The sequence below is a fragment of the Chinchilla lanigera genome, unplaced genomic scaffold (assembly GCF_000276665.1).
Source record: "Chinchilla lanigera isolate Chin_1 unplaced genomic scaffold, ChiLan1.0 scaffold00009, whole genome shotgun sequence".
Lineage (NCBI taxonomy): Eukaryota > Metazoa > Chordata > Mammalia > Rodentia > Chinchillidae > Chinchilla > Chinchilla lanigera.
In genome coordinates this window covers 22,006,515-22,018,438 of record NW_004955410.1, presented here as the reverse complement: position 1 = coordinate 22,018,438, position 11,924 = coordinate 22,006,515, and positions in this window count along the sequence as shown.

The following is an 11,924-nucleotide window of genomic DNA, read 5'->3' as shown; positions in this document are numbered from 1 at the left end:
CAAGTGAGTCTTATACAGTCCACGAAAGTCCACAACTCAAATGTTTATAAGTTGGGGACTTACTGTATATACATTGTGCTGATAACTAAGTCTTGCATTATATTCCTGTTTGCCTCTTGGATTAAGTTATTTTACTTCCTGATGATTTTCTTCTATTTATATTACCTAACTCAAGTCTGTTTCTGGATTTAAGTATGTATAAATAAACATTTTTATAAGATATTCTTCTTGTTTAAAATTTTTTATTAGTCTTGTACTTACTCTTTTGCCACTTTTACAACTGATTAAATTTTACTGTTTGTGTTTTCTTGTATCATTGTTCATCATGGTTCTTGGCAGTGTGATTCTCCATATGCTAAAACTGTGCTTGATTTTTCTTGCTGTTAGTTTTGCTCTTTCTGCATGTGTTATATCCTATAGTAGCATTTAGTCTCAACTGGATATCTGAATTTCTCAGGACATTGCATTTGTTTGGAATTTATTCTTTCCGAGAACACACAAGTATTTCAATTCTCATTCCCATATAGATAATTAATTTCCACTATCTGGATGCCTATAGGACAGACAGCGACTCTCTTTTTTTCTTCTTTCTTTTGCAGATTCTCTATCCTTCATAGTCAAAACTGTGCTCAGATCATCCATGGTTATGGATCTCCTTTCATCAACTTATTCTGCCCAGAATATCACATGCCGTTTCCTTTTATGGACTCTGTTATTTTTTCCTACTTTAGACAATTTTTATGTCTTTTATTATTGACTACTGCTTCTCAATTTGTCATAGTTTTTTCTTAGAAAATTGAATTATTTCTAATTTCATGGATAGTAGCTACTTAAAATTGTACTCTCTTCACTAATCCCCATGCCCCTTCACTGGTTTATTTTCTTTCCACAGCAATGATCACCATCTTTTTAAAAGATTCAGTCATCTTTTCCCTCGCACACTCACTCCCCTAGTGATCCCCCCAAAACTACACTGTTTAAAAGGCTATTTATATACTAATGAATTCCAAATTTTATCTCTATCCCAGACATCTCCCACAAGCTTCAAACTCACATATCCAACTGCCTGTCCAGCAATTCCACTTGGATTTCTAGCTGACAACTCAAATTTCACATGTCTGGAACTGAACTCTCCTGATGTGTGTTCCACCCACATTCATCCCAATGGTTGCCAATTTCCTCTTTCTTTTGCACAAACCAAAAGACTTTAGAGGAATCCTTGATTTTTCTCTCACACACTTGGTTTTATCTTTAGTGAATCCATTTGGCTCTGCCTTCAAACTATCTCTAGACTCTAACCATTTTTCTCATTATAACTTCACTGCTACCACTCAGTCTGGTCACAACCCCTTTTCACCCAATGACTGCAATTACCCCCTTACTAGTCTCTCTGTTCTCCCAAAGTAAAGCCTGCCCATGCCAAACAGGTAGGCTAGGACTATGTTGGCATTATTCTGGCTATACAAGGTTATTGTGGTCAAGTTCTGAAACCTGTGATGGAGTGATCTCTTCAGATCATGATCATCACAGGTCACTGCTCTAAAAATGGCTGTGCCATCCTGAGGAATCACAGAAAGGCAGGATTGATATTTCCATAGTCAAAAAACAAACTGTCCCATATTAGCCACAGCCTCTGACTGGGTCTCTCACTTAACACTTTCTCCCAACTGCTTTGTTACACAGATGGCTGGGTTTTAAACTACACAGCTGAGCTGGGGATGTAGCTTAGAGGCACAGCACCTGCCTGGCAAGCCCGAAGTCCTGAATTCAATTCCCAGTACCAAAAAAAAAAGAAAAAGAAAAAATCTACACTACTGAAAGATCCTCTTCCTCTTCCAGCTTAGAGCCAACTAACTAGATTCTTCTTTGCAAAGAACATGAAATGGAGAATTTACAGACTGTTGATGCCTTGTTATTTTTCCTCCACCAATTCTATATCATGTTCTTATAGTGCTCTGATACATAATAACGTATCATCCCAATTATTTGTTACATTTGGGTGAGTGAAACAAATTTATTGACTAATTTCAAAACCCATGAAGGAATGTTTTCTAACAATATTTTTAATCTCTGATTTTGAATGACAGTTATTAGTTTCATTGCTTTGTGTATTTTCCAAGATGCAGGTTGAAGGTAACATGAAAGTAAACTGAGGCAAATCTGAGCTGTGGTAGGACCTGAATTTTTTGTACTTCTCTAAAGAGAATAATAATCCATAAGCAAGTACCTCTGGTTTACCTATATTCTGCACATTACAGAACCTGTGTGGAGCATAGGAGTCTGGGCTCTTGTGACAATTAGGCTTCTGAGGATGAAATTAGACAAATGGAATAAAATCCAGTATGAGTCACAGAACACCAAATTGTGCTTCAGAGAGTCTCAATGCTACAAACAGGAAATGCCATCTTTGCTGGAGTCAGAGTGGCTGTCTGGCTTCCAAAGCATCTTCCAACCATTCATGAATGTTCAGTGCATCAGTCTAGGTGGGAGAATGTATGTCTCTCTTGAACAGTTAGATGAAGGAGAGAGTGGACTATGGAAAGTAGAGTAATTGGTGACAGTTTACATTCTTAGGTGAAACAATCAAATGAACAACTTACTAAAATTTACTGGTTCGCAGGGATGAGAGGAATGGATTGAGAGGGGCAAATTCAAAGTGTGTGTGAGACTCATATCATGGTACCAAGTCCACAGCTCAGTGCAGCACTGGACAAGATGCATCCAGCACAGAAGCTGAAGAGATCAAACTCCTCCTCTTACGGTTCCTTGGCACATGGGGCATAGACAAAGTACTGAGACTCCTCAATTGCTGTCTCTATCCTTCACTTTCAGTCTTAAAGGATTATGCCTGAACACTGAAATTTCTGTTCTTCCAACAGAACTAGATCATCAATTGACTTATTCATTTACTTTTAAACTTTCCCTTTTGGTTAAAAATTGATAATGCTTTGTTTCAGACTACAAGGTCTGCATAATTCAATCTTCATTTCAAATAGTAGTATCCAACATATATCAAGTGCCAGGAACCATTTTAAAGAGGAGCACTTATGTATCAATGTAATCATTAAAACAAACTAATGATTTATCCTCTCCCCTTTGCAGGAAGGGGGGTAACTTATCTAAGGTCACAGGTCATGAAATGTGGAGCCATGCTTGAATTCAGATGGACCAATTCCAGCACTCTCTGACTGTGACCCCTCTACGACATTATTCTTCATCGCTACCCTTCCTTCCCAGGAAAGGAAGAGGTGCCCTGAACTTCTAAATTCTCTTCTACTTTTACTAGTCTGTTTTAAAATTCCTTTTATAAGTAGTTTTCCACTTTTGCTATTGTAATGTCTTAAGAATTTAATGCTGAATATACGTAGAGTGATCATCTAGTCACCTTATGATCATTTAGATTCAAGTTTGTTCTATCTTTTATTGTTTTTATTCTGTGGCATTATCCCAATAACATGAGCTTCTGCCACACCTATCAACTCATAGAAATGGCTAAAAAAAAACAAAGCACCTACAATCCAGCTTGTACTGATGATACATCCATACAAAAAATTACAGTCACCCTATCACCAAATTGTACCATGAAATTATCTCTCCCCACTTGAAATATGTATTAATTTTTCAAAATCTCTTATAATATACAAACTATTCTTTATAAAATATCTGGGTACCGAACTTTTATATAAGAATCAGTATCATGAAAATAAAAGTGAATAGATGTTACACATATCTAGAAGTAGACCGTTTTTTCCTTTTGAAGTCATAAAACTTGCTGTAAAATTGCCGTTTTGGTTGTTTGTGATCATTAGTGGACTTTTTTGGGTTTTTTTCAATCTTCATTATAGAAATACTTCTCGAATTGCATACAACCACATCTAAACAGGCCCAGTATACTTAAATCAAAGACTGTGGGCTACTGTGCTCCTGGCTCATGTCCGATGATGAAATGGAAAATATCCCTTGCTGATAGAGTCTTTCAAACTTCTAAGACTTTGCAGCTGACAAGCATTGAGACAATGAGGCCAGAACAGTGAGTTCTCGTTTCCTCGCTATTTCACTGTACTGTAGAACTGAGTCCAAAAGACATCACTGAACAATTTTAGTCACATTAAATGAAAGCATGGAAGGCACGGACAGGCACGTGGTGTCCAGCCAAGACTTATAGTTGGAAAAACAGCAAAGGCTCTTGTACTGCAACCTTTCCTTTCTTCACAATGGTTTCTGCCTTTCAGTCTCACTTCTGTAGGATACCGGACCTTTCAATATCCTTCAACTGCCCTGAGTCTTTCCTGTGTTGAGGAAAGCGTCACAATTCATTCACAGGTGTCAGGGACCAATAAGTTACCTCACCTGTGAGCTTTTCCACATAAAAGAAGACCGTGGAGAGGACAATGAATCCTGAATTAATGAGTTACTATGGATGGATTTAAAGCATGACCACAGCGAATATAGGTGGCTTGGAAGGGGACCCTTCTGCCCACCATTCAAACCAGTTCACTGCCTATTTTCCTCATTTTTGGCGCAAAAGTTCAGGCCCAGTTGGCCACAAGTAGTTTCCAGAACTAGAAGAAAACTCATCCTCTTCAGTTAGGAAAATGCTTTTAGGTTCCAGACAAGGGCAAATCATACAGTTAGAAACAACCACAGAGGGGAAAATTTCATCTACAAAACTGGCTATTCAGACTAGATCATTTCTAAAACCTCTTCAAGTTAGAATGTTTTGCATCTTTTTCAAATTATCCAACTATCTCACTTTACATCTGAGGAAACTGGTATTTCCATCGCTTCTGGTTACTTCTACATCCATTCCACCTCCAAACATATGAAAGTCTTTGGACCTCCCTGAAAAAGCCATGAATGCACCAGGCTCTAAGACTTTGCTGAAGTTGCCCCTTATACCTACCTGTACCACTCTGCTCTTTATCTACTTCACATCTGCTAATACTTGAAGACTAAAGCTAAATTAAATTCCTTCAAGAAGATTGCATATCTGTCCTTTGGATTTATAAAGACTTCCTTGGACAGATGCAAACCTTATTTCTGTTCCAGAAGTAAGAGAAAGAAGTACTGACGAAATTAAATATAGAAACAAATGGCTTGAGTGACATCTTAAACAGCCATAGTGTAAGTAGACTATGAAGGAAAGACCACAGCATCAAATACTCACACTGTTCATCAGGATCTCCATATTAATGAGGAATTCATATTCAATAGGTCACAAATAGGCTTTCTGTTGGTGGAATCCACCCTGGCCTTCTCAGGCTTTGGCAAAGACAGAAAGGTGAAATCCATAGCTATTCAAAAGGCTAAGCTCCAGCTGTGGACAATCATCTGCCCCACATCTGTCTAATACACAGCAAGTGTATGTTATCTCCAGTCACAATCATTGCTTATTCTTAACTTAGACCCCTTCCCCACACTATCATCAGGCAAGGCTGGTACACAGAGAAGGGGAGAATAAAACCAGGAAATATTAACATCACCTACCACACCATCTGGGTAATGTCATCCTTCCTGATTGCAACACATGCTAGTACAGTCAACTATGCCATACAGTCTCCTTTCTTGATGCATGTTTCAAAGTGACTTAGTCATCCTGTGATAGGTCATCTGTATGTGAATTTGGTCTGTGAGTTTTTCTGTGCCTTTCTGATGAAGACAGCCTTCCTGGAAGTGTATTTGGAGGCTATTGCACTAATTTCCCAGTGCACAAGATCATCCTTATCACCCCAGTTCAGCTTTAGTATTCTTCCTCCGCATTCTTTGAAAACACAAATCATTACATTTGGATCTCTTTGTTAAATGATATCAATTTATTTGCTATTATTCTGTGACAACTTCGATGTCAGAAACTAAATCTTCTCACTGAGAGCACTTCACATAGAAAACATGAATACATTTTTGTTAAATTATGAAACAATGAATAAATGTGTTCCAGTTAATTAGTGCTAGTTGAGACCAAAATTTAGGTCTTCAGATGCGTCCTGAGGCAGACCTAGAACTTTATAATACCTCAAGGTCTTCAGCACAGAAAGAACAAGTCTCACCTACCTGCAGCTCAGGTTTTCTGAAATGTTAACGAACTTGGAAGGCAAAGACATTTGAGTTTGGTTAGTCACCAGGAGAAACATACAATTTGATTCACACTGTATAGGTCAAATGAAAGACAACTAATAAGCCAGGTGTCTAAGCAACTACATAAGATTTCTGAAATTCCATTATGGTTAATAAGCATTTTTTCATGGAGTAATGGCATTAGTATTCCCCCAGATAAGATATACACCCTGAGATCTAGTAATGATACACTACCACCCTAATGCAAGGAAGAGTATACCCAGGAGATGAACATCAACCTTAATTAAAAGTTTCACGTCCCTCCAACCTGTTTTTACTTTGTTATTATGAGTTGCCCAACAAGGGTAGGGATTTTTAAAACTACAAGTTTATACCAAAGCACAAGTAACTACTCGCAAAAATATCTTTAAGCAGATACAGAGTTAAATAATCCCGATGATTTTATAGTTCTCACTAAGTGCACCAATTTCTTTCTTTTGGTTATGTAGCTCTCCCATTCCCCCTCCCTATCAAGCTTCACTCTCTTTTGCCCTCTAATTCTTGCTGTAGCTTTTTCTTCACCTTTTCCAAGGTTTCCTTCATAACTCTTTTTTTTTTTTTTTTTTTTTTTTGGTTTTTTTCTCCGGTACCGGGAACCGAACTCACGACCTTGCGCTTGCCAGGCAGGTGCTTTTGCCACTGAGCTAAATCCCCAGTCCCCTTCATAACTCTTAATCTCTTCTTTTTTTATTTTCTCTCCTTCCTGTCTTGTTTCTTTTCTTTTTTCAGGTTTTTGGTCCATTGCTTAGTGCCTTCAACAGTCTTAAGAGATCATGACTAGGAACGTATCTACAGGAAGACACAAACACAGAACAAGAGAAAAGGTGCAACTGAAGCAGGATTCCCCAGCCTGGTTGTCATAGCAATCCACTATGCTTGATAAAATTCAAGAAATAATTCATTTTAATTTATAAACTAGTTAAATATTCAAAGACATCTTGAAAGAAGGTGGTGAAAAAGAAAGGATATCCTAAATCAAAGATCATGTAAAATAATTGTTGAAAAGTATTGAGAGTATCTTAAGAAATCCTAACTTCCTATACCTCTGCAAAATAATTTTAGTTATTGAGCCAGGCATTGTGGCACACACCTGTAATCCCAGCACTTGGGAGGCTGAGGAAGGAGGATTGTTGCGAGTTCAAGGCCAGCCTAGGTTACAAAGTGAGCTCAGACCAGTCTGAACTGCACAGCAAAACCTTGTCTCAAAAAAAAGACCAAAAACAGAATAATTTTAGTTATTAACATATCATTTACATTCAAGTATATTTGATATACTATAAAACATAGTTTCCAGGTAATTTTCTATATAAAGACCCTATAAATGTCCAAACTAAAAATTCAAAGTTTCAAAGATATTTTACACAGCTTTTTAAAAATTGTTTTTCCATTGACAAACATAGCTCTGCAATTAAGTAACTAAAATTTCAGTTTTGCACAAAACTGTGCAAGTGTAATATAGACATTTTGTCGTAACTGTGATAATAGCATTTATTTTTCATAAATGTATATGTGCTTTTCTTAGGATCTTCAATCGGGAGGAATGTAATACCTTAAAAATATCTAAAGATTGAATGCCAACTCACATTTGTGTTTTTAAAATTAATAAAAGCGGCATACATCAACTAGCCAAAGTGACATTCTTTAATTGTATGATATTTCTGTATTTTGTTAGCCTCCTTCTGCGATAAGCTTCCCTTTAAACAAAGTTCTCTAGGAAATTGTGTCCTCTTGTGGTCATTGGCAAAAACAACATATTTTTTTTGCAGGAAGAACCAAACCAAATAATGAAAACAGGACTTAAGGCTTCAGGAAAAGCCATTTGTGAAAAAAAAAGCAAATCCCCTGAAGTGAAGAAAAACGAAAGTTATGAGTAATCAGAAAAGAACATTTAATTGGAAAAGCAGAATGTAAAGCTTCTATTTATATTTGTTACTGATATTAGATGGTTAAAAATAGAATGCTTATTATGCAAAACAACTGTGACCATGGTAAAGTCTTGAGTAATTATCTATTTCTTACATTACCTCTTCAGTTATTCATGCAATTCTTTGAAATGGGTAGTGAGAGTGTATGTCAACAAGGTTAACTGGAAGCCAAGACGGAATACCAGCTCTCCAGCAGAGCGCACTCCCCATAAACTAAAAAAAAAAAAGGAAAGACAGAAAGTTCAATACCCTACACACTTCCACACTCTGCTCCTGCTTCTCCCTGTAGGACAGACTTAGGTCTTTTATCCCATTTTTATTTAGAACGCAGAATGTTGGCTATTTTAATGATTGTTATTTATTTGAAATACTCATTTGATCATTTCTGGTGCTCTTAATATCTCAGCTTATTCTTTTTTACTTTCCTACTGGATAGAAAGTTTCAAATTTTATAACTTTGGCTCCTCATTCTCAAAAGACATGCATAAAGAGAAAAGCAGAATCTTTTTAAATTTTTGAATTAAACCATCATTAAAAGAGAATGAATTTTTATTTAGGGCAAGGTGTTCAAACATCACTATGGCTACGTGCTTAACCAAAGAAGAATGTGTTTTTCCCAATCACTCATGCTGCCACAGCTTTACATTCCACTTTAATAAAATTATCTCCTATAAGGACCAAACTGGACAACCCCTGTGGACTGTTCAACGAAAGATGAAATCTAAGATCTACAACTTCATCTGCAATCCACTCAACAGCAGCCTTTCCAATCCGCACCCCTTGCTGCAGGAATACTTCTGTGCTTCCTTTATCCAACTGAGAAAAACTAGTTCTTGGACCTCAAAGCCAACAAACAGGTGGTAGATCATGTAAAGATGGGGAAGAAAGAAGTGGAAGAACAGATTAAAGTATTCACTTTTTGTGAAGCCCAGAACTCCAAAATCTACTGGCTTAGTGACAATCTTATAGTGTATTTCTTTTCTTTATCTGAAAGCATTTATAATTAATTGCTGCTAAGGGAATGCCAGGGCACAGTCTTAAGGATACTTACATGTTTATTTCATGTGCTCAGTATGAGATTTCTGTTACTTCTAGCAGTATTTTTTTTTTTCAGTTTTTTAACACAGCACACATTCCTCAGGAAGGACTGCAAACATGCCAAGTTTGCAGTTTGAAAACAAAGCTCGTTTTGAATTATCCAAGTGCAAAAGAAATGTGTGTGCATGTGTGTGTGTGTGTGTGTGTGTTCAGTTAAAATTTTTTCAGGAATCTTATTTTAGAAGTAGACAAAGTTACTGAATCCCAATTAATCTACCATTGCCAAAGAAGGTAGTCCTCTACAGAAAACCTTCCAGTCAGACTGAGTTCAGCCCTAAAGGCAAACTTCTAAGACTATTTTTAAAGGCCTGAAATTGAGATTTTCAGAATGAAGTAAGTTTTCATGCCTTAAACTAAACATTGTGAAAATTACAGTTGCTGTGCATATATGTGATATGAAGAATTATATATGTCTCATCAGCGCATAAAAACGGAGTCATTCTTGCTTCTCCAGGTGTGGAAAACAAAAATCCGTGGATAAAATGTTAAAAAGAGCTGCACAGGACCAGAGTGGACAGCACCCCCCCCCTCAACTGGCATGTCAAAATTTGCAATGCCAGGATCAGGAAGCCCCAGATATTTGGGGGGAGGTAATTCACCTGACAACTTACTGCTGTACCTTCTGCTCTAAAAGTGGTATTCCAGCTCCACTTAAGACCTCAAAGATTGGTCTCATCCCTCCACTCCTCCAAAGAGTTCAAGCGAAACAGCATCTCAGAACCAAGGTTATCCATCATGACCCTGTTCCAAAGATCCTATGGCTGGGATGGTTTGGGTGAGGTCATTTATTTTCAATTCTCTTTTAAGCTTTCTGCCATCTGAGTTTCAGCTTTGACTACCCAGCCACCGAATGGCCGGGAGGTACTCATCCCCTGGAAATTTAGCGCCAGAGAAGGGCTGTGCTCACTTCTTTCAGACCTAGTCTTGGAGATTGATGACTTCGCAGGTCTCCCTGGCTCAAGACCCCTGGTTGCCGCCTGTTGAGGACTGGGTTTATCCTCCGCCTTGCTAGAAGACCCTTTCCTCCTCCCCAATTCCCCTTGGTCAGGTAAGGTTTCCTTTACACTTTGCCCACACTTTCCTGTCTTACTTAACCCGTGGCCACAAAAGAACAGTCCAATCATTCAATCTATTTTTGAGTGGCTAAAAACAGCTAAAAACAAAAGTTTTGAGGTTGACAGTCAAAAGGAGAAAACGAGGTAAAGTAGAAACATTTTTGGAGAGTTCTGAAGCCACGTTCTGAATAAGAACAGCAGAACTGTTTGCAGTTCAGACTTAAAGGGAGAACACTTGGTAGAGAATGGAGCGGAATTTCTGCCTTACTCCGTTTCCAGGGGCAAAGATCCCCGCAGGAGGAAGAGGAAAGCATAAGGGTGCGCTGCACGGGTGATACCGTTTGGGGAGCTGTGTGCTGATGAACTAAGTGGAGGTCAAGTAGAGTCTGATATTCAGGCAGGCTGTCATTTCAAAACAGGGCTCAAGGACCGGAGCAATCAGCACTCCGTGGTCACCGTTTCTGTTTCTGTAAAGAAAGATGAGATACAACCCCAACCCGTCGCCCCTCTCTAGAAAGCACAGCTCTGTTCGCCCCTCGCAGGAGAGATAACTCTTGCCCCCACTTCCCATTAAAGACTGAGCCCCTCAGTTGGCCCAAGCCGCTCCGTACTCGTTTCCAGACCGAAGCTGAGAGCCTCAGCGGGGCGCAGCCACGTGGCCTGCCCGCGCATCGCCTGGGCTCCCGCCTCCTTCTTGGGACCGTCGGCGGCCAAGACCCTTGGTCCAGCCCAGGAAGGGGCGACTGCTGAGCTAACGGTTCTCGGTTGTCGCCTGGAAGCTCTTGGCAGGCAGATTTCAGCCTGCGCAGGAAACCAGAGGGTGAAGCACACCACTGGGCGCCCCTCTCATCTTCCCTGAACTCCGACCCCTGCCCTTGGCCTTTGGTTTGCTTTACAGTGTAAGAGATGAAGGTGAAATGGTCATTTTACTCAAATTCGTCCGCAAGCAGAAACAGCTACAGAACTGCAGAGGCTTCCCTCCCTGCTCACCCACTTTGTTGCTTCCAGTTTACCAGCATCTGCGCGAACACCCTGCTCCTGGCTCTTCGTTTTAACTTATTTGGTGGAAAGGCTTAACATCCAAAGGCGTCCAAGTAATTGGAATGCGTTTGGGGCGCTGGCAGCTCTACCGTCCGGCTGACCTCCTAGCAAGGGGAGCTGGGCGTGGGCACTTGGAGCACACAGCCCTGAGCCCAGGCGCTAGGAATCCCCAGCTCACTCACGCTGGAGCTGCCCTCCCAAGATCGCCGCCGGGGCCTAATCTGAGCTGAGGTGGGGACGAACTGGCCACAGGGACCTCCACCTTGGGTTGGCAGCGCTAAGCAGCAGGGCCTTGACGAAGCGCTGCCCTCCGCCAGCTTTTGTCCCTTCTCCAAGGGCCAGGCTTCCCTGGGCGGGAGAAGGAACTCTGTCTCTTTCTAGCACCTTCGGAGGCGCGGTCCCTGGGCTGCAGCGACGCTTGAGCTTGGGTCACGGTGGAGGAAAAAGGAGGGCCCAGTGGCTTCTCGGGGAGGAGGGAGGCACAGGCCGGGCCGCGCACCCGAGGCCCCTGCGGCGCGGCCACGTCTTCGGAAACGCCCTCGACCTCGGCCCCGCCGGCCCTCGCAGCCCTGGGGACCCCGGCCATGGGGGCTCCGTGGGTGACACTTCCCCTGCCAGCCCGCCCGGCCCCCGCAATCCCTTTAAACTGGCCTGGGGAACTAGAGGCATGAAACGGGACGAGACCGGACCC